General features: G+C 36.7%; 1 long non-coding RNA gene across 1 annotated transcript in view; it reads right to left on the reverse strand.

Annotated features, from left to right (window-relative positions):
- LOC131420066 (uncharacterized) overlaps positions 1-22,210 on the reverse strand; it is a 439,434-nt gene that overhangs the window by 389,730 nt on the left and 27,494 nt on the right. The window contains exon 2 of the long non-coding RNA XR_009223454.1: positions 9,995-10,102. This is a non-coding gene — a long non-coding RNA (uncharacterized LOC131420066). The remainder of the gene's footprint in view (positions 1-9,994; positions 10,103-22,210) is intronic.

Raw genomic sequence — 22,210 nt, forward strand, 5'->3', positions numbered from 1 at the left:
ACTCCACAGCCAAATTATATCATCCCAGCTCCCACTCTAAAACCCCACTCTAATACACTACAAATGAGGAACAAAAGATCAGTTATTTGAGCAAAACTGCAACACGACCGAGACCTATAGCTGAGACCTACGATGGCAACCGAAAATGACTGAGATCCAACAGAGCAATGTAGGAAGTCAAAGGAGAGAAGGAAACAACTACTGTAATCGATGTTGGAGTGAGAAAAGAATCTGTGCTATGACAATAAAACAAAAACAGAATGCTGTGATACATGAAGACGTTATCACAAATTAAAAGTAGATAAGTAAAATTTAAAAACCAACAATACATCAGATGAACCAAAAATGAGGACAATCTACTTTTAAAAAGGGAGACTATTCTTAAAACATAACTGTCCTGAAAGACAAGACAGGCTGAAGAAGTGTTCCAGATAGAAGGGGGCTGCAGAGGCATGGCAACTGGTAAATGAGGCAAGGAGGCCGCTAGACTGAGGTGGCTCTAATGCCATGGTGGCCTAAGTAAGCTCACTAAAATCTAAGCCTGTGAATGCCTCCAGCTTAAGAAATCGAAACTTAAGGACAATCAATCACAAAAAGCCGACAAGGCTTTAAGCTATAGCCAATCGATAATTTCTTTACTTGGCTTCTGCCTTTTCTCTCTAAAAAATCTCTCCCCCAGCTCCAGTCCGTGGAGCGGCTCATAATCGCTTCTGGTTTGATGCTGCCCAATTCAAACAGATTTTTGCTCAAATAAACACCTAAAATTTTAATATGCGTCGATTTATCTTTTAACACAACTAAATGCAATACGTGATTCTAGGTTTGGATCTCACACTGGAGGGAAAAGATACTATAAAGAATTGGCTTAACTGATAACATTGGAACACCAGCAGATTACATCAAAGGATTTTATCATGTTACGTTTACTGAAGCTGATTACCCTATTGTAATTATGTAAGAGAATTTTCTTGTTCTTTGGAAACATACGCTGAAGTATTTAGATGTGAAAGGCAATGATATATGCAATCTAATCCGAAATGACTAAGGGAAAAAACATGAATAGATAAACAGAAATAGCATATGTGTGTGTGATTGAGTGTGGAGTAAAAGAAAGCAAATGAGGCAAATGTTAACTACAAGTAATCTGGTTAAAAGATACTGAGATTTTTCCTTGTACTTTTTAACAACTTTCTGTATGTTTCATGTTTTTTCCAAATAAAACGATTTTCAAAAATTAATAGAAAGACAGAAGATAAAGTCAAGGAAATCTCTCAAAGAGTAAAAGAAAGAGATAAAAAATTTTTAGAAGACAGGAAAAGAGCAATCCAGAAGGTCCAATAGTTGACTGATAATAAAAAGAGAAACCTGTGACAGCTGATAAGATGAAACTAGCAAAGAAATTACGTGAGAAAAAATTTTAGCACAAAAAATATCAGTCTTCAAAAAGAAATTAGTCTCACACCAAGGTACATTGTCGTGAATTTCAAAAATCATAAGAGGTTCCTGCAATAAAAAAAAACAAAACAGAAAAGTCAAATAGAAATCACCCACAAATGAGAAGAGTTCAGGCTGGCGTTAGAGAGATGCTTTCATAACTCATGAGGAAGAATCATTTTCATCCTATATACTAAAGTATATATTCAAACATCAACCACATAGAAGGGAAGCTCTTTGAAGACAACTGTGGATCCAAAATGTATACTTCTCATGTACCGTATTTCTTAGGAAGCTACTAGAAGTGTTTCTGCAGAAAAGAGGGATTAAATCAAGGAGGAAGGAGAGCAATCCAGGAACAAGAAACCCAACAGAGAGACAGGGAGGCTTAAAAAGCAACCAGCTAGATGGGAGCAGAAGGATCGAAGGCTGAATGAATGTGATCTCAACATAGTAATGGAATTCACAAATATTTTAATCATCTTGTGCATCTGAAATTTGAAATCAATCAAAGAGCTTACTTGAAATCATCATTAATAATCTTATAAACTTCAGGAAAAATAAAGATCTTATGCCAAAAAATCATAAACTTGGAAAGTAATATTTACGTAGTCACAATAAAGTAAACATTGAATATTGATTTCACCAAAACGATTTGATTCAACACACTGAGGGGATGGTGGAAAAGAAGCCCTGTGATTGGTGTGCCTGTCCTAAATCCTGTATAGGTATCATAATAGAAAGTTAATGTTTAAAATTGATAAGTCAAGGGGCCGGCCTGGTGGTGCAAGCAGTTAAGTGCGGGCGCTCCTCTATGGCGGCCCGGGGTTCGCCGGTTCGGATCCTGGGCGCTCACCGACCCACCACTTGTCAAGCCATGCTGTGTCAGCATCCTATTTAAAGTAGAGGAAGATGGGCATGGATGTTAGCCCCGGGCCAGTCCTCCTCAGCAAAAAAAGAGGAGGATTGGCAGATGTTAGCTCAGGGCCGACCTTCCTCAAAAAAAAATAATAATAATAATAATAAAATTGATGTCAAAATAACTATAAGCATATTAAATTAAAAATAAGATAATTACCAAATGAAAGCTAAAGCTAAGCTTTGAATCTTGTTCTGTTAAATGTGACTATAGCATAGACAGGTGCAGAGCAAGCTGCTTTGATTCTGTTGCTGTTATTATAAGCCTCTTAATACAATTTGATTACTAGATCATGAGTTTCTATTTTACTTATAAGAATAAAAGCAATTTTAAGAACAATTCTTAGTGCCCCAAAACCACTTAAACCAATTCAACGATAGAATGCATTGACCATTACAGGGAGAGGCCCCCTACCTCAGTTTTGTGTGTGGAATATTTTAAAAAGAAACATTGTCCAGTGTTGCATATGACATATTTTTGAAAGGAAAACCATCTTCTATCAAAAGGAATTTCAGAGAGAGCCTGAAAGATGTTCTTATTGCCTTTGTATCTCTAAAAGCAATTGCTTAAAAAAATTAGGATTCACTTCAAGAAATTTGAAAGCTACAGTTTTGTAGCTTTCAGTACTAGGATAGGAAAATCACAAACCCCTCTAAGTTTTGTAAAATAAATTGTTTCTAATGTTAAAAATATGTTTGAAAATAAGCACTTTCTGTCCCTGCTTTCAATTCCTACCCAGAGTAGATGCTAATTATCTTCTACCATTGATGATAGATTTTCTGAATTTCCACAGGTCTAACATGTTTACTGTAATTTCCAAGTTACCAATATTGAGTAGCAATACCTTTGACTTTAGTAATTGGTATACACTGGTGTGTATTACAGATGGCATTATTCACCTATTACAGCAGATCACAACAAAAAGAATTTAATTTTATCACACATCTAAGATATGATCACAAATTTTAGTGGCAATGATCTCTTATTCTATTAGACAAAGGGAGTGATTGCTTAAGTGATACCTAAAAATGTGAGGAAATTCTCATTTAGTGAGGTGAAAAAACAACATTGCCCTAACAGGAATTTCTATCTTTCCCTCTACAAGAAAAAAAAATGTGTACATTTAACTTCTACTATTGTCAAAGTCTGAGTTTTCCATGTAATCTGTCATCTCCAGCATCTGTCATGGATCTAGGGGAAAGGAAGGCAACTGATGTTTTTATATTTGAGGTCTTATATTCTATCTAAAACATTGAAGGAGGTTCTACATTACATAATCGATCCTTGAAGGAAATTCACTTACCTTTCTGGATAACCAAAAAATTATGTTTCACCTCACATTAATATTTTTTTAAAAAAGCATTGTTTTCATTTTTATTATTAAACAGAATTACTGAGTTTACTGGTCTTTTATCAATTCTTCTTTTTTTCAACGTCCAGCAGATGATAACACTGACCACATTTTTTTTTAAGTCTCTTCAACCTAAGCTTTCCTGCTTCTCTTTATAACCTGAGATTATTCCTTCTCTCACTCATCTTTATTCTCCTGTCTTTTAATGTCCACGTCTCAAAACAATTTTGTTCTGACATCTTTTTTCTTATTGTCTTTCTGTTGCATTCTGATGTTAAATAATTACTTATGGGGAGGAATCTCAAGTCTATACGCCAAGCTCCAACTTCTCTAAGTTTCATGTTTGTAACTCCCATGTTGTACTTCTACATAATATTCTGCCACCACGTCAAGCCCTCAAAAACTCCATATGAAAAAAGATACCATTTTTCTGGTGAATGATAACGATATGATAACGCTAATATCTTAGAAGAATTACTATGGCAACAGTATGATAAAATAAAGAGGAGAAATAGTGGATATGAAGACAGTAACGGGATAATCAGTAAGAAAACTTTTTAATTGGCTAAGCCAAAAATAATTGAGTTTAAAAAGGGAATAGGCAGGGGAAACTGGAAAGAAAAAAGGAAGACATAAAAGAGCCTGTATAAGAGGGCTCTCAGGAGTTGGAAGAATGTTTCCTTTCAACAAATACGTGTTGAATGAATGGAACAGAGGAACTGAGGGGAAAAGAAAAAACTCTCCATGATTTAAAATTTTGGTAAACGTGAAGATAATTGTATCACTAAGAATTAAGAAATGGTAGAAGTAAAATTTATAAGCCTCAAATATATTTGACTCTTTCTTGACTAAAATGATAGTTTAAACCTGAGGCCATAATTTCTAACGAGTGTTAATCTAAAAATTTCAAGAAAAACTTTGACACAAGTGCTTTAAGAAAACAAAGCTATGGTTTACCCACTAGCCTTTGTTTAGAAAGATAAGGAAGATTACTGAATATATGTTACCATAAAATTTGCATTTTAACCTATACCTTTTCAGCATTATGTCATCATAAATTCGAGTTTCTATTTGTTTACTATGCATGTAAAACAGGTTTACAGAAAAAGGTAATACACAAAGAATAGTTTTAATAGTTTCAAGTACTGTTGATTTGTAACCTTGAGACTAATAATGTTTATTGTAGAAAATTGAATGTGTTTGAAAGTTGTAGAAAAAGGTGTTCATTTAAGTTTTATATTTTATATGCCTTAGGAGGTTAATTTTGCTTATTAACTCTGATATTTAAGCACCGTTATGTACTTCACAGTTGGTAGTAACTATTATATATTCCATCAGTATAAGATATTGAATATCTCCATATTAAGTTAAAAAAGATGTTTAAAAGCGTTTGTACTTGTGATGTTATTGGGGTCCGACACAATGTAAAGTCCACAGATCACTGAAGGAGGATCATAAAATAAAGAATAAACTCCTTGGGCTAACATTTGTCTAACATTCACCAATATTCATCTCCATCCTTTTCAGTCCTACTTCCCTTTATTACAAAAAAAGATGGCTAGCTCTCCTTTTCTGTGTCCTCTACCTTTGAAATCATTATTCGTATGCATATTGTTCCCTCCAGCTACAATGCCATTCCCAGCCTTCACATCATCCCTATTTGATTTTTATCAAATTCAACTTCAACACATCATCTCAGTTGCTCTAACACAAGTCAAAAGTTGTCACTCTTCTTGGGAAGCAATCGGCACTTGATCTCTCCTTATCTTTTGGCATCTAACACTAATAAATATTTATCTGAATATATGATATAAGCATTTGCAAAGTAACATACCATTTAGTAGTATCTATATATATAGCTTGTCTCCTCTAGTGGATGATAATTAATTAAAGGCAGAAAAGCTTAATATCTATATTCCCCACAGGTCTAGCGAGATACATCAGACATAGGAGATGCTTAATATTTTTTGAATGATTGCAACTTTTATTATTAAGAACCATCATTTTGAGACTCAGTCTCTGTTTTTAGCTCTGGTCTACTTTCATATCACTTGCATTTTCTTGAGATATGTGAATAAAGGACAGAAATATATCCAGTTGAGAGTTTTGGTTTGTGGTGATCAAACTCACCTAGATTTTACCACACATTATTTGAAACTCTAAGTGGTTTCAGTATGACCAACGTGAAATATATTTTGATTTATTCTAGGCATATATTCTTGAATGACTACTGAATATTGATGCGTATGAACAAATTCTCATTGTCTGATAATTTCTAATATTTTATTGTAGTTTGCAAAATATCTTCATTATAGTACTTCAGCAAATGTAATTTCAACTGTTAAAATTCAACATTACTATAGTTGTTGGCAATATTAAATAATTTTTGTTGTTGCGTGATGTTAGCTGAAGTTTAAATTTCAGGTCATGGAGTGCTATTAAGATTATATGGTTGGAAGTAATTTCCGGATCAATGAATCAATGCTATCTTAATATTCTGTGTCTTTAATTTTCATACCACATTTATTTTTTGAGTGTATTTCATAAAAGGAAGTTGCTTTCTGTTGCCAAACCCATTATCTTGGGATTTGGTCCAGAGCTGAATTTCTTTGTGATCAAAGAGCAGAGTGAACACGTCCTGAATTATTGAACCATGCTGATTTGATGGGCAGATCACATACATTAAAGCAAAAAAGAGAGAACTTTCTCTGCCAATACCTACTTGAAGATACTTTACTCAAAAGCAAGAAAATATTTTACTACAAACAAAAACAAAACAACAAAAACACGATTCTGTAAAGTGAAAAAAAGAATAACTTGGACAAATTTGTCTACTAGCGTCATCAGAGCTGATATTAACTGATCTTAATTTTTTTTATTTGCAAACTTTAACTAGTGAGACTTGACCTTGTGTCAGGTGAAGAAAATAAAGAGCAGAGTTCGTTTAATATCTAATTCAGTGGAAGTAACCTCTCTATCTATACGCACACATATACATACACACGTGTGTGTGTTTTGGTAAGTTGTATCTATTCTTTCCGGTTGGTAATAGCAAGCAATGCTCACACCTGCAAAGTGCTTAAACATTTATAAAAGGTTTCCACAAACATTTTGTTTGTTGACTTACGGAATGGCGTCCACTTAGAACAAACAAGTAATTTAAGCCTCAGCGGTTTGAAGAGAATGGTACGTTGTGGATTGCATAACTCATTCAAGGCAGAGCAGATACTGGAGCCCAGGTCAACCAATGCCAGATCTGTCCCCGGCACTTATGCTGGCAACTCTAAACTACCACTGTACATATTTTTTATGACATTCTTCTAGTTTCCACTTAATGTTAGTTCATTTAAAAAGTGTATGTTGGGGGGAAGAAGCATAGAAAAGAGAATGATGAGGAATTACCAAGAGTAAATTCACTGATGATATAAAAAGGGAGAAAAATTTTAATACATTATTATATTAATAAAATTAACAAACTTCCACCCATTAATGATAATTCAGACCTACTCAGTCAATCTGGGGGCAGCCGCTCACATACACCCCTCCCTATCCAGTAGGATTTTGCTTTTTCAGATTTGATATTGGGGAAGGTGGAAAGAGGAGACTCCATTAAAGAGGAATTGGAAGGAAAAGGGCAGTAAATATGGCCTAGGTAAGAATGATAGCTGTGGTTCATTAGGCACATTGATCTACTGGGCAATTAGAGTGTGGGTTTAAAGTTATAAATTTGGGCATATTGAAGCCATGGGTGTCATTGTGATCATCTTAGCAGAAGATGCAGTAAGAATTAAAAGGGTAAAGAATACATTTGGAAACTACAGGCTAAGGGAAGACAGGAACAGAGAAGTCTGTGAAAGAACATTACCAATATTCTTTTTTGTGTGTGTGAGGAAGATCAACCCTAAGCTAACATCCATGCTAATCTTCCTCTTTTTGCTGAGAAAGACCGGCTCTGAGCTAACATCTATTGCCAATCCTCCTCCTATTTTTTGTCCCCAAAGCCCCAGTAGATAGTTGTATGTCATAGTTGCACATCCTTCTAGTTTCTGTACGTGGGATGTGGCCTCAGCATGGCCGGACAAGCGGTGCATCAGTGCGCGCCCGGGATCCGAACCTGGGCCGCCAATAGCAGAGCGCACGCACTTAATGGCTAAGCCACGGGGCTGGCCCACCAATATTCTTTACAAAGTTTATTTTTAAAATGAGATATTCGTATAAGAAATTAGAGTTATTTCTTCTAGGTTTATTTTTATATAAATAAATGTGCAACTTATTCATGCATCACTAAAGTCTGATAAAGAATTGCACAAAAATATGGTAATGAAACACAGATAACTTTCAAAGATTTGATGAATATACTCTTATTGTGATTACTTACATAATGGTGTAATTTTTGTTAAAAATTCAGCAGTATTTACAAAGTTTAAGTGTATGATAAAAGACAGCATTTAGTATAAATTGATTATTCTGTCTAACCTTGAAATATTAATACTCAAATTTATGCAATGTATATCGTTTACGCTATAATTTTCTACAAAATGAAGAGTGGAATATATGTGAGCATAATATGTACATTTATCCATTTGAACAGGTCAAATTTAACTATCACTGCTAATGAAAGCACATTTTTGTATGTTTAACCTTCAAGGCCCTACTCAAATTCAATCCCTTCTTTGGAGACTTTACACATTTACTAAATAGGAATTATTGTCTTCACTCTCCCAAATTCTCATTTACTTAAACAAATTAGTTTTATGTTTTTTTATGATAAGCTAATAACCTTTATAGATATGACTTTTTAAAGTTTAATTTTATACAAATACAGGATTTTATTGCAATTGTGCTTTTTAACCTGATTTTTAACGCCACTGGAAAATATGGTGACTATTTTTTCATGAACTTTTTATTCTTATACAATACTATTTTTTTCCTATGCAAAAATTTCCATGACCTAATTTTCAAAATTAAGGTGTTTTTTTCCTGATTCTAGAAAAAATATCCATTGTGAAAAATATAAAAAAAAAAGTTAAATAAAATAAAAATCATTTTATCATATAGAAGGTCTCTTTCCTTCTATATATTTTTTCTCCATAAACACACAAATGTTATCCCATAAAGACACTTTCAACCTGCTTTTTAAAATTTAAGAATATATCTGCTCCTTTTCCATGTTATAAGGATTGCTCTAAAACATTTAATAGTTCTATAGGATTTCACTATTTGAAAAAATGTTTATTGTATAAGTTCTACATAATTAAATATTTGGGCTGTTGATCATTTTCACTGCTATTAAAACAGACTATGAGAAACATCCTTTAGTTTAAATCCTTTCAGACATTCCTAATACTTTTCTTATATTAAATCACTAGATAATAGAATTGCTTTGTCAAACAGAGGAATTGTTAAGGCAGTTGATAAATAGACTAAACGCTTATTGCACGTTCCTTGTATCTTCTTTATAGCACTTGCCCCAGTAATCTTGATCAGTATATCTTCTTTATTAATCTTTGAATCTGTGACAGGCGGAGATTCTATGTGAATTACAATAAGATATGTGTAGGCTTAGTATGTAGGTCTGACAAATTATAAAAAATTATTTTTAAAAAATTATATATCTTCCATTCCTTAAACCTATACTCTGTTACTCTATTTTGCCCACACAAGTTTCATACTAATTTCTCTAAGTGATGCATACATTCTGGCTTATGGATTCATGAAAGTACAGACCCAAGGAGTGTCACAATTGGAATCAGTGCAGCAAAAGGGTATATTTGACCCTTAGTTTTGATCTCCTGTAATTGGAAAACCAGAAATCAAGGAGGCTTTGGAGTTATTGGACTATCTGCATGCTCTAGTTGCCTGACTCTGAAGTAATAAAATTTTCAGTCCTCAAAGGTAATTTGGCCATTACGTGTCTACAGTTAAGAAGACTATAGAACAATGTGTCAGTGTGAAATGCTCAATTACTCTGGGTTCCCGGTCTTGGTCACTTCTAGAAATAGCCTTTCCTTCTTACCCCTAAATACTGTACGAAATTCATCTTTCACTCTACTTGTTGTTCAGGCATTTTGACACTCGATTCAGAAGGAAACCCATTTATAGTTACGTGTTCTATCTCTTAAAGTTAAGAAAACCAATATGCATTATAGAATTTTAAAACTATCATCTTTTAAAGAAATGCAGTTGCCCAGTATTTTCAAAGGGTAGGAGGCTTGATGGAATTACTTCAGGAGCTCTGGGGGTAAGAGTTGGAAAAATGCACATACTGTGTCTCGGAGAACTGAACTCACCAGGAGCCGAAGCCCATCAATTCCTTCAATGCTGGTGCCAACATGCTGCCAGTCAGACACCCTTAACTGGAGTATCACAGCCAGGAACTGCCTGCTTTTTATTCCCACCTGGAACAAAATACAGTCTCAGTCATTTTTTTTTCATATTCTGTCAAGCATAACAAGATATTCATTATGTTATCTTTTCCTGTCACATTAGACACTCGCTGATCAGAACGCTCAACACAAAGAAGCGTCAACTCTTCACCTCTATAATTTACACCTCAGTGATTAATATAGCACCTGTATAAGTCAAAAGAACCATCTATATTTTATCTCCTATAAAATGTTCATTCTAAAAGTTTATTATTTCAATGTAATTATTCCCATCCATTTGGTTTAAGTAATTGATGTGTTAATTTAAGAAGCCATTTTCTATATACTGTTCTTGGATACTAAATCAAAATACTAAATCATTTTTAAACCCCAGAAAGAGGGTAATGTTGAAAATATTTTCTGAATTCTCTTTTTTTTTCACCATGGAAAGGAATCTCGGTAGGAAACAGAATTTAATAATGCAATTCCATTAGTTTTACGCCTGCCCTATTTTATATTCTTCAACTTGGGAGACACGGATGAGGAACACTGACATTTTCCCTAAAGCACCAGAGTGTTGATGTTTTGGGACATCAGATGAAAATAGACATTTTGACCACATGATGAAATTGTAGGCTTAGTGACAACCTCAGAGCGGGGCTGTCTGTGTACCAACGGGATGTGTTAGGCCTTTCACTCCCCGCAATTAGAGCCACTTGACCTTCAGCGCTCTCAGCCTTGCCCCAGTCTGGGGCACAGTTGGGTTAAGTAAATTAAGGAAACATGCAGGAGATGTAGTAGTATGCCAATCTTGTTGCAGTTGGTCCAGCCAGCAGTTATGTTGCCTTTGCCTTTGTCCTCTCCCCAGGACTTGGAGTTTGAACTGAATCTCATAGTGGAGACCGTGCTATTTGCTGACCTTCCTGCTGATGCTCACCGCATACCTGAATCTTCAGAACCAGGGTATACAGTCTACTGTTTGATCCACCTGAGGGTACCCTCTTACCTCTTGTTGTACCTACTCTGCCCTCATCGCTTCTTTGAATCACCACCTGATGCCTGGCACCACCCTCTGTGGATGAATAATGTGGCTCCATGTACTTCAATACTTGCAGTGAAATCTATCTCCTTAAACCCTAATCTTCTTCTGGTATCAATTTAGGAATCTCTTATTTCATCCCATCTTGCTGTTACGTAGGTTAAGAGTTTTTTCTACGTAGTGTAACATGAAAGGTTTAAGAAAGGCCCACTTGAATTCCTTTATAGAAGTCAAATCTTAGGAGTAACTATTGTTCTTGCTTGTAGCCCTCTCTCAAATATTCAGATTTCTCTCATATCATTCTGGAATCTACTTTATCCCTTTCATTTCTATGGCTACTACCACATCAGCTCTCACTTAGATAACAACTTAAATGTTGATCTGGTACCAACTGAAAACAGATGGCACTTTCAAATTAGAGGAGAGTTTAATAAACAACCTATTTACAATACTGTGAGCTGCATGTAGGAAAACCTCAAGGGAAGGTGTGGTGGAGTTTTTCTCACCCCTAGGCTTGCAGGGACGAGGACAGGGAGCAGTTCCTGCAATCAGGAGGCAGATGTACAGGGAGGGCCTCCCGCAGTGATCTTTGCCTGGGAGTCTCAGGTAGCACAAGATGACAGCAGGGAAGGGAGCCCAAAGATAAAACACTCATCTTCTCCCTCCCCTCTGGTTTCCTGCCTACACTACCTGTGGGACAAACCACATTGGAATTCCAAGTGCATGGGAGCCTGTTGATGAATTCCATCCAGGCTAGTCTCCAGGGTTAGAGAGTAGGAAGTAGAAATAAACAGAGTGAATCTGGAAGAATAGGAGACACCCAAACACTCTTATCCATACTTTGGAGCACTGTATTTGGAATCACATATAGGTTTGAGTCCTTGGTCTACTTACATGTGTGACCCTAGATAAATTACCTAACTTTTAGAATTCTCAGTATCACTATCCGTACAAGGCAGATAATACGTACTTCAGAGTTCTGTTGTTAGGATTAAATGGCCTAATGTACCCACAGCACACACTACTACTGAGTGCTGAATATTAGAATAGTGGCATAACGCCTCTCAAAATGCAAAAATACAAACATACTATAGTCACGCCTAACTCTTTAGCACTTTTTCTAATAGACCATGCATTTTCACATCTGACTTTCATAAGTGTTGCTCCTTCTGCTGAAGAATAATTCTTTTTTACCCCCATTTGCCTAGAGAATTTCTACTCATATTTTATAATCTATGAAACGTGAAGGTTCTCTCAGGAAAAGGGGATCACTGCCTGTTTGTTTTTCCATGGCACACATCACTCTGCAAAGCAATTAAACCATGATGTCTTCCTATTTGACTGTGAGCTCCTTGAGGGAAGGGAAAGGCTATGTCATACAGATTTGTATCCTCAGAAGGTGGTTCAGTGCAACGGTATTAACATTTAGCGGATAAACGTGTTTTAAGAGAATATGTCTGTGACAATGTAAGGAAAAGATTGAGTAATTTCTTTCCTCTTGGCCCAAAGGGAAAATCAACCTGTGACAGATGGCACATAGTGGGGAGTAAGACTATCATAGAAAGTCAAGAAATCTCTTAAAAGATCCCAAAGGAAAATCCAAGCAACTTTGCAACTTCTCGCTGACAGCCTTGCTGGAACATTCACTTCATTCATTTCAAGGCTGCCAGAAGCACTAGTACAAATTGATTTCAAGTAGAAAGTTAGAAATTTACAAACTAGGTAACTATGACAACAAATACCTCTATGTAGCTGATGCATTTGAGTGAAAAACCACCAGTTGAATTGCCAGCATTTTCTCAATGACTTACCAAAAGTTTTTCCCCTGTAATCATTTAAAAGTATCATTTTGTGGATAGGTAATGACTTTGCATGAATCTAAGCCTCACAAAATGTTACATAGAACAAAATCTTAATCCCACCCTCACTTTCATCCTCTCCATTTGCCACCCTCAGGAAAACCATCTTTATTGGCATCTGTGCATCCTTGCAAACTTTCCTTCTGTGAATACAAACAAACATGTACTATATTCTTATTCTTTACCCCTTTCCTAAAAAAAAAGAAAAAAAATTAAGATTGCATGCTTTACCTACTATTATGGGCCTTACTTCCCCCCCCCATCTAAAGTAACTTACAGGGCTTTTTATATCAGTAAATAAACAGCATCTTCATTATATCCAGCTTCAGGTTTTTCTATTGTTTTGATATACCATAAGTTATTTAACCACACTCCTCTCTGATTTTTTCTAATATTTTCCTTTTATTTAAAAGGCTATAGTAAAAAAAAAAAGTATGTAAATTAGTATCTAAGAGGGTCATCTACAGATAGGTCAAAGGTAAAAGCATGAGTAACTTTCAAATATATTGCCAAATTTCCCTCCTTGAGAATTAAACCAATTTATGCTCCCACCAGCAATCTAAGGAACAGCTTGGGTGGGCAGACTTTTGGATTCTTGCAAATCTGATAGGTGAAAATTGTACATCAGTGTCATTTTGATTAGCATTTTTATGGGATAAGTTGAATATCTTTTCACAACATTTAAGGGATATTGTGTATCTTTTTGTGTGAAATTCCTATTAGTATCCTTTGCCTTTTTTATTCCAACTGCAATTTACAACATTCCTTCTTATCCTATGTATTTTCAAAGTGAAGCAAAGTCATTAATGACATCAGCAAAATAGTCCTCTATGTTTAGGTTTTTCAAAGCTTTTGTCCCCAACTTTTTGAAATCCTATACAGGAAAGCTAATCATAAAGAGGTCCCACATTGCCCTCTGGTGGCAACCTGCTCCATTGCATCTTCCTCACATTTCTCCGGGCAAAAGGTATGCAGGTGGATAGAGCTTGATATCAGACTCATTCATAGCCTCTAAGCCTAGCCCAAGTCTCCTCATCTTTGAAACAATATGGAACTACACCCTCCCTGAAAACAAAGAGACATTGGAGCTACTTCAGCCCTCAAGGAGTGAGGTGTGTGCCTGCAAGTTGGTGAGTATCCTAATCAGGCAGGATTCCTTTCTTTTCTATTTTTTTTTTTTTTCTTCCTCCCTTTCTTCTCTACTAGCTTTAAAAGATAGCCCTGGAGTACTTTGCCAGTGGGCTACAGTGCAGGCTTGTTCCGGGCAGTCAGTCTCTGCTTCACCCTTCCCTATACATCAGTGAAACCAAAAGCACTATCATCACTCTCCAGAATTCCAAGTCCTAAACATATCTCCAAGTCAGCACAGTGGGAAGCCTGAAACTCATTCATTCATGCTGTAGGGGAGGAAGAAATACTCTTCTCTTCTAAGTTCTTCTGGCTCGTCTAAGAATTAAATTGACAGGAGACAGAGTAACAGGAGAAAAATCAAGGTTTAATAACATGTATACATGGGAGAAACCCAGGAAAACTGAGTAACTCCCTAAGATGGCCAAAGCCCCCATCTTAGATACCATCTTCAGCTAAAGACAAAGAATGATTTGGGCGTAGTTATTTGGGATTTCAAAGGGGAGGAAGGCAATTCACATGGAGATGGAAAAGCAAATGTTTGGTAAACAGATGTTTGCTATGCCATGCAGAGACAATGGGACATGGAGAGGACTTTGATCAAATGGCCCTTGCTAGCTTCCTCCCTGCCTGCCACACCTAGTTCATATTATACTCTAGTTAACTATGATGATAGCTCCTTCCTGGAACACGCCTTCTATCTTAAATCCTTTTAGGTAGTTAGAGGGAAGATCAAAGTTTCTTCCAAAGTCTTTTGTTCTTAAAAATAATCAAGCCAAAGAGACATCTTAGGGTAGCAAATTCTGCTCCCCTACAATGTGTTCATTCCACAAGTATTTGGAATACTATGTGCAGTGTTCTAGGTGCTCATGAATTTTTCAGTGAACAAAACAGACAAAAAAGTCTCTCCTTTTGGAGCATTTCTTCTAGTTGGAGGAGACAAACAGTAAATGTGTAATTAAGCAAATCATGTGCTATACTATAAGACATGGGCCCGTGAGTGTGGTGGGAGCGCATGTTTCAATTTAAAATAGGAAGAAAAAGGATAGACCTCTAAGAAGGCAACAACTGAGCAAGAGTTTGAGGGAGGGGCTGGAACTATGTGCTCGCCAGGAGGAAGAGACTTCTAGGACATGAAAACAGTCTAAGGCCACAACATACTTGGTAAGTGCAGTGGACACATGAAAGATCCCCTTTCAGGATTAAGGGGCCTTGTCATCCAGCTTCTAGGAGTGCTGCCAGCTGCCAGCCCCAGTTCTCATGACACTTTGAAGTTGCCCTAAAATTGCCCTTTGAGATTGCCTCACCAATGCCTCACTCAAGGGCAGCCTGCATACAGCGACTGGTGGCTGTAGAGTACAAAGGCCTGGCCTATAGCCACAGTGCAGAACGGCTTCCTGTGGTGTTGGCTGAGCCCTTCGTCGAGGTTTCATTGCTTCCCGTCTTCTGTCTGCCCATTTCTGCTTTCTTCATTTCTTTTTCACAGATGTTGATCCCCAGAACACTCCCTATAAACTTCCTGCACGCCTGTCTGCTTGTTACAGAAGCAGCAAGGCATCCAATGTGCAGCTAACAACTGGATAGAGCCCTCGTTCATTCATTTATTCACTCTGTTCACAAGTATTTGAGCACTAATTTTGGTGCTTATAATATAGCAGTAAAAAAAAAAACCCCACAAAATTGGGTCATATGAAGATTATAGTGGAGAAGACAAAAATTACAGAAGCAGCAAGGTATCCAATTATTAATCCAATATTAATAAAATACGTCATATATAAACATAGCAATAAGTGCTAAGGAGAAATATAAAGCAGCAAAGGGATGGAAGAAATGTCCAGGAGGGGGTTGCAATTTTAAATATGGGAGTTAGGTACATCCTTACTAAAGTGACATTTTAGTAAAGACCTGAGAGAAATTGGGAGTCAGCTTTGTGGATAACTGGGGGAAAGCATTCCAGGCATAGGCAACATGAACAGCAGTCTTTAAGGAGACTAAATTGTTTAAAAAACAGCCAGGGTTCCAGTTTGTTTGGAGTGGATTGAATGAGAGAGAGAGAGGAGTAGAGGAGGGGGTCAAAGAGTAATGAAGAGACACATCATATAAAGCTGAGTATGTTATTGTAGGAATCATAGACATCAGCTTTTACTCAATGAGATGGAAAGCCAATGGAGGATTTTGAGTAGAAAACTGACAGGACCACTCTGGCTGAATGTTAACAGACTGACGGGGGTTAAAGTCAGAAACAGAAACAATTAAGACTTTCAACAATCTAGAAAAGAGATGAATATGACTTGGACTAGAGAAGAAGCAGTGGAGGTGGCAAGAAATGATTCGAATATGGATATGTTTGAAGGTAGGAAAGACAGAACTTGCAAAGAGATTCAATGAGGGGTGTTAGAAACATAAAGTGCAACTCCATGGTTTTAGATCTGAGCATCAGGAAAAATAGTTTGCATTTACTCATAAAAAGAGGACTACCAAGGTTTAGGAGGAATTATCACGAGATGCATCTTAGAAATGTTAGTTTTAACATTGGATGCCCATCAGGCATCCAAATGATGATATCAAATAGGAGTTGGGTAAAGGTATCTGAGATTCATGGGGAAAAAAATGTGCCTGGAAGTATAAATATGAATGTCATTAGAACCTAGGTAGTATTAAAAAGCCGTGACATCACCAAACTAGTGAGTGTGATTAGAAAAGATAAGAAGTGCAAGGACTGATGTCCTGGGTACTTCAACCCTTAGAGATTGGGAGATAAAGAGAAACCAGGAAAGGAGAATGAAAAGGAGCTGCTAGGGTGGTATGTAAGGAAGTTGGAGAGTGGGGTTCCAGAAGCCAAGTGAAAAGAGACAATGTTCAACTGAGTCAACTATTGCTGGTAAGTCATGCAAGACGAAGACTGAGAATTGTGCATTGTATTTGCAATGTAGCGATCGTGACAAGATGTGTTTTAGTGAAATGGTAGAAGAGGATACTAGAATGGAGAGGAATCAAGACAAATTTGGAAAGGAGACATTGGAGAACATACACATACTATTTTCATGTACAAGTTTATTAAAGTTGACCAGACTATGTCAAAAAGTAAGCCTTAATAAATTTCAAAAGACTGAAATCCTATAAACCATGTTCTCTCACCACAGTGGAAATAAGTTGAAAGTCAGTAACGGAGAGATAACCTAAACACACAAAAACAACAACCTATCCATCTGGAAATGAAAAAACATTTGTGAAAATCAAAGAAGAAATATTAGTTTAAATTAAAATATAAGCGGATTGATAACAGAACTACTACATGTGAAAACTTGAGAAACCTGTAGGATCCTCACCCTCTCTGCCATGCTGCACTTTCATAGGCTCAGTACTGCTTCTATGAGAGTACTTGCAAAATTGGCCGTGCAGACAAAATCACTGTCTTATACCCTATTTCTAAGATAATTTGACTATTTGCTCTCACTAGACTGTGGGCAGTTTAAATGCAAGTACTTACATATCTTGGTAATTTTTAGCACTTGGTGAAATATCTAGTAACTGGGTGGTGCTCAATGCATGCTTATTTCATGAATGGATGAGATAAATTTGCGGAAAATTAACTGTATTATAAATTGATAAGTATAATTGAGGGATGTACAAAGCAGTTTGCGTGGCTGAAAACACCTAGATTAGTGAGTGACATGTAGGACATCAGTTAAATTATGTGAAATTAATTTTTTTTTAAATTCACTCTTCAAACTAGAACGAAAAATAAATATACAGAGAGAGTGCAGAGTTCAATAGCTGCTTATCAGTCACCAAAAGGGATCCACTCCTGAGGTTTGCTGTGACCTTTTGCCTGTCCCTGGCTGAGGCACACTCTAGTAAAAGGGAAACACACTTTTCCTTATTGCTAGTCTCCAAGTTACTGTACCCCCAAACCTCCCACACAAAGACCGGCTTCCTGGGGTGCAGTTTGTTCAGTGGAAAGGCTGGGAAGTTTCACAAAATACATAAAACCACTAATGCAATGACATCTAAGCTCTAAAGACACAAATCTTTTTTTCTCAGCCCATGCCTACAACATCATAAAGAGATTTTCACAATAAAATTAGAAGTAAAAACTCATAGGAGGGCCGGCCCCGTGGCTTAGTGGTTAACTGCGCATGCTCCGCTACTGGCGTTCTGGGTTTGGATCCTGGTCGCGCACCGCTTGTCCGGCCATGCTGAAGCCGCGTCCCACATACAGCAACTAGAAGGATGTGCAACTATGACGTACAACTATCTACTGGGGCTTTGGGGAAAAAAAAAAAAGGAGGAGGATTGGCAACAGATGTTAGCTCAGAGCTGGTCTTCCTCAGCAAAAAGAGAAGGAATAGCACGGATGTTAGCTCAGGGCTGATCTTCCTCACAAAAAAAAGAAAAAAAAACCTCATAGGAGTTTCACTGCAATATAAAACATTTTAATTTAAGCAAAATGTTCTGTGAGACAGAACTATGAATATGTGTGACTCATTATCATTTTTATAATGCAAATGACAGAATGAATAATGATTATATATATTAAAATTCTGATTTTGGAAGCCACGCATAGAGTTCTATTTGCTTGTGAAAACCAGAAAACGTCTGAAAAAATAAAATGAGATTTTTAGCCCAAGAGCCAAAAAATATCACAAAAGAAATTATCTTTTTATAAAGATAATTTGGATGAGCTAAAAAGCTGAAACTTCCCTTTATCATGTATTTCTACATATAGAAGAGGCTTGTTCAGTATGATTAGCAGTTCTCGATTACAAATACCTCATTTAGATTTCAACAAGGTACCTTGGAATATAATGGTAAGAATTTATGTGTCCACATCCTCTGCTGGTTATATTTAACACGTGCTCTCAAGATAACAAAATCAAAAATACTATCACATGTAGATAGTGAGAGGCGAAGTTAGATTTTCATTCTGATTTCTGGTGCTACAGACTAAAATCATTCATGTTAGCATGGTTGTGAATATCTTCCAAGAGACCTTTTCTTCCCATAATACATTTGTGAAACTAGATAAATTATTTTTTGCACATAAAGTTATCTGAGTAATGTGACTATCAAGATTATTTTATTAAATTGGCTGTCCCTGAGAGTATCTCTCTACAGAGGACAAATCAAACAAGGTGGCATTAGAGGGAGAAGACCATTTGGGGATTTCCTTATTCTGGAAGGAATCTATGTGTTTCCTTGTTGGAGGATATCCTGCTTGCAAAATATTTTTTTCTTCTTGACTTTATCAAGAAAGGGGACAGGGCCGGCCTGGTGGCTTAGCGGTTAAGTGCGCATGCTTCACTACTGGTGGCCCGGGTTCGGCTCCCGGGCGTGCACTGATGCACCGCTTCCTCAGCCGTGCTGAGGCTGCATCCCACATACAGCAACTAGAAGGATGTGCAACTACGACATACAACTATCTGTTGGGGCTTTGGGGAAAAAAAAAGGAGGAGGGTTGGCAATAGATGTTAGCTCAGAGCCGGTCTTCCTCAGCAAAAAGAGGAGGATTAGCACAGATGTTAGCTCAGGGCTGATCTTCCTCACAAAACAAAGAAAAAAAAAAAGAAAAGGGACAGAAAGATAAAAAAGGCAAAAATGAAGAGAGAGAAAAAAACGATAAAGTTTAGAGCATGAAGAGTGGCCATGATAGTTACTGAACCTGAAATGAGTTTCTTGACTTCGTGTCTGCCTTTTGTTGTCCTGGTCATTCAAGACCTTATTCAAGGTCACCTTCTTTATGGAGATGCGGCTATACCCTCAAAGCACAGTCAGTTGTTTATTTACTATCCTTATGAACTGCGCTGTCGTTCTCTAGCAGCACTACTCGCACTGTATTTTAATTAAAAAAAAATATGAAACTATCTCCCCTCGTTAGATCAGGATATTCCAAGAAGGGATCTACATCCCTTATTGCTGTCACTCTTTTCTCCTCCACTTTGCCCTCATCCCACTCCATGCTCAGTGTCTAACATCACACCTGGAAAACAGTAAGTTCTTTTGAGTGTTTAGTGAAAAAATGGCTGACTGAAGAAAATGTGAAAAATGTAACAGATAAAGGCAAATGAAAGTGAAATTTAGAGGTAAGTTAAAAGTCAAATAGCCATGCACTTTTAGCTTCTCCTTTTTGGTGATTGTTTTATTTATCTGATGGTACAATACTCTCCTAATTGCATTTATCTTACAAAGATAAAATTTTAAGGGTAAGAGTGCAAAGTTTAGCCAAACATCGTAAGAAGTGTATCCAGGTAATTCCTGTGATCCAATGGCAGTAACTTCAGGAGCACTGTTACAAACGTAAGAGAAAGGAGAGTATTCTCAGCCTAACCAAAAACATTGGCAGTATAAGGCATGATGCTAACAGCAGATATAAAGGAAAAAAGGGATTGAAAATGGACAATGAGAGGACAATTACAAAATACAAGACATGACAGTCACAAATTTTAAAGGCTATTTGAAATGAAAACCAAACATTTAGTAATAGAGTTATATAAATAGATGAATATTAAAGTACCCCAAACAACGCTAAATTTCTATGATGGGGTGAAGAGAAATGACTACGAGAAAACAAGATAATGAATAAGGAAAATTTTAAATCAGGTAAAGTTCAAACATAAGGGAAAAAGATAGACTCAATGATTTTCTGATATATCTTAATTTCCTCCTCCAGGATCTATGCAAAATCTTCAATTAAAAAATACTTCATTGATTTATGTTTATGCATTTCCCATTCTTTAAATGTTGATCTAAATCTGTGGGGTAAAGAACATTATGCTAGGAAGGAAGAAGTGGAGGCCCTGGAGACTACGCCTCACCGTCTTAGCCTGGATAGTAAATCATATGCAATAATGAATCTTAGGATGAGTTACAGAAATCAGTGCCACCATCAAAGACTTGAAGAATGCAAAGGTGGTTATCCACATCATATCCCCATTCAATTTACCTGTTTTGTTCAGGCAAAAACAAAATGGAACAAGGGTCACGATTGTGATGGTTAATTTTATGCATCACCTTGGCTGGGCCATGGTGCCCAGATATGTGGGCAAACGTTAATCTGAATGTTTCAGTGAGGGTGTTTTTAGAGGGGATTAACATTTATCTCGGTGAACTTTGAGTAAAGCAGATTGCTCTCCATAATGTGGGTAGGCCTCACCCAACCCTTTGAAGGTCTAAACAGAACAGAAGGTTGACTTTCCCCCAGCAAGAAGGAATTCTGCCAGTAGACGGCCTTTGGTCTTGAACTGCAACATTGGTTCTTCCCTAGGTCTCGAGCCTGATGGGCTTCACATTTGAGTAACAGACTTGGGACTCCATGATTACGTAAGCCAATTCCTTAAACTAAATCTCTCTCTCTCATTCTCTCTCTATATACATACATACATACACACAACATATTGGTTCTGTTTCTCTGGAGCACTCTAATACAACGATAAGTATCCATAGACTTAAACCAGTTACCCTGCAGGATGTGGTATTTTAACTGGAGCAAATTAATACAGTCTGGTATTAGTTTACCTGACTTATCTTATGTTCAGTAAATCACCTCATTCCTGCTTACTGCAGTCACTGCTGAAACAACTTGTTTTGCACATACTTTAATCAGTTTTTGTAATTGCCAACTGGCAATGATTTTTCAAGCCCATGCTACATACCTCTCACTTCCTGTCATAGGGCTTTATTGACATGTGACATATGATGCCCATAAGAAATCTAGTACACACACACACTCAACATTGCAGTTAGCCTTTGAGCTGCCATGTGTGTAAGTGCAGGATTTCTCAGTTGTGTTTTTTAATCACAATTCCTCATCCATTTACTACCTTGAAGGCCTCTAGCTATTTAGGATCATAGATTGAAAGTCATTGCTCTATAAACAGTCCTACTAATAAGCTCTTCTATTTAGAGGGTCATATATAGTTATATCATCTTTTTTCCTATTAAATTAGGAGTAATATTTATTTTAAAAATATTCTACCATTTTGAACATGTCTCTTACATCAATACTGTTCCTAAGAACACTATATTTCTAAAATGCATAACCTGGCAATAAACGATTTTGTTCCTGGTTTAAGACAAGAATGTCAAATAGGCAGAAATAGAAAATTTCCTGTCATT

Source organism: Diceros bicornis, chromosome 22 (assembly GCF_020826845.1).
Source record: "Diceros bicornis minor isolate mBicDic1 chromosome 22, mDicBic1.mat.cur, whole genome shotgun sequence".
NCBI lineage: Eukaryota > Metazoa > Chordata > Mammalia > Perissodactyla > Rhinocerotidae > Diceros > Diceros bicornis.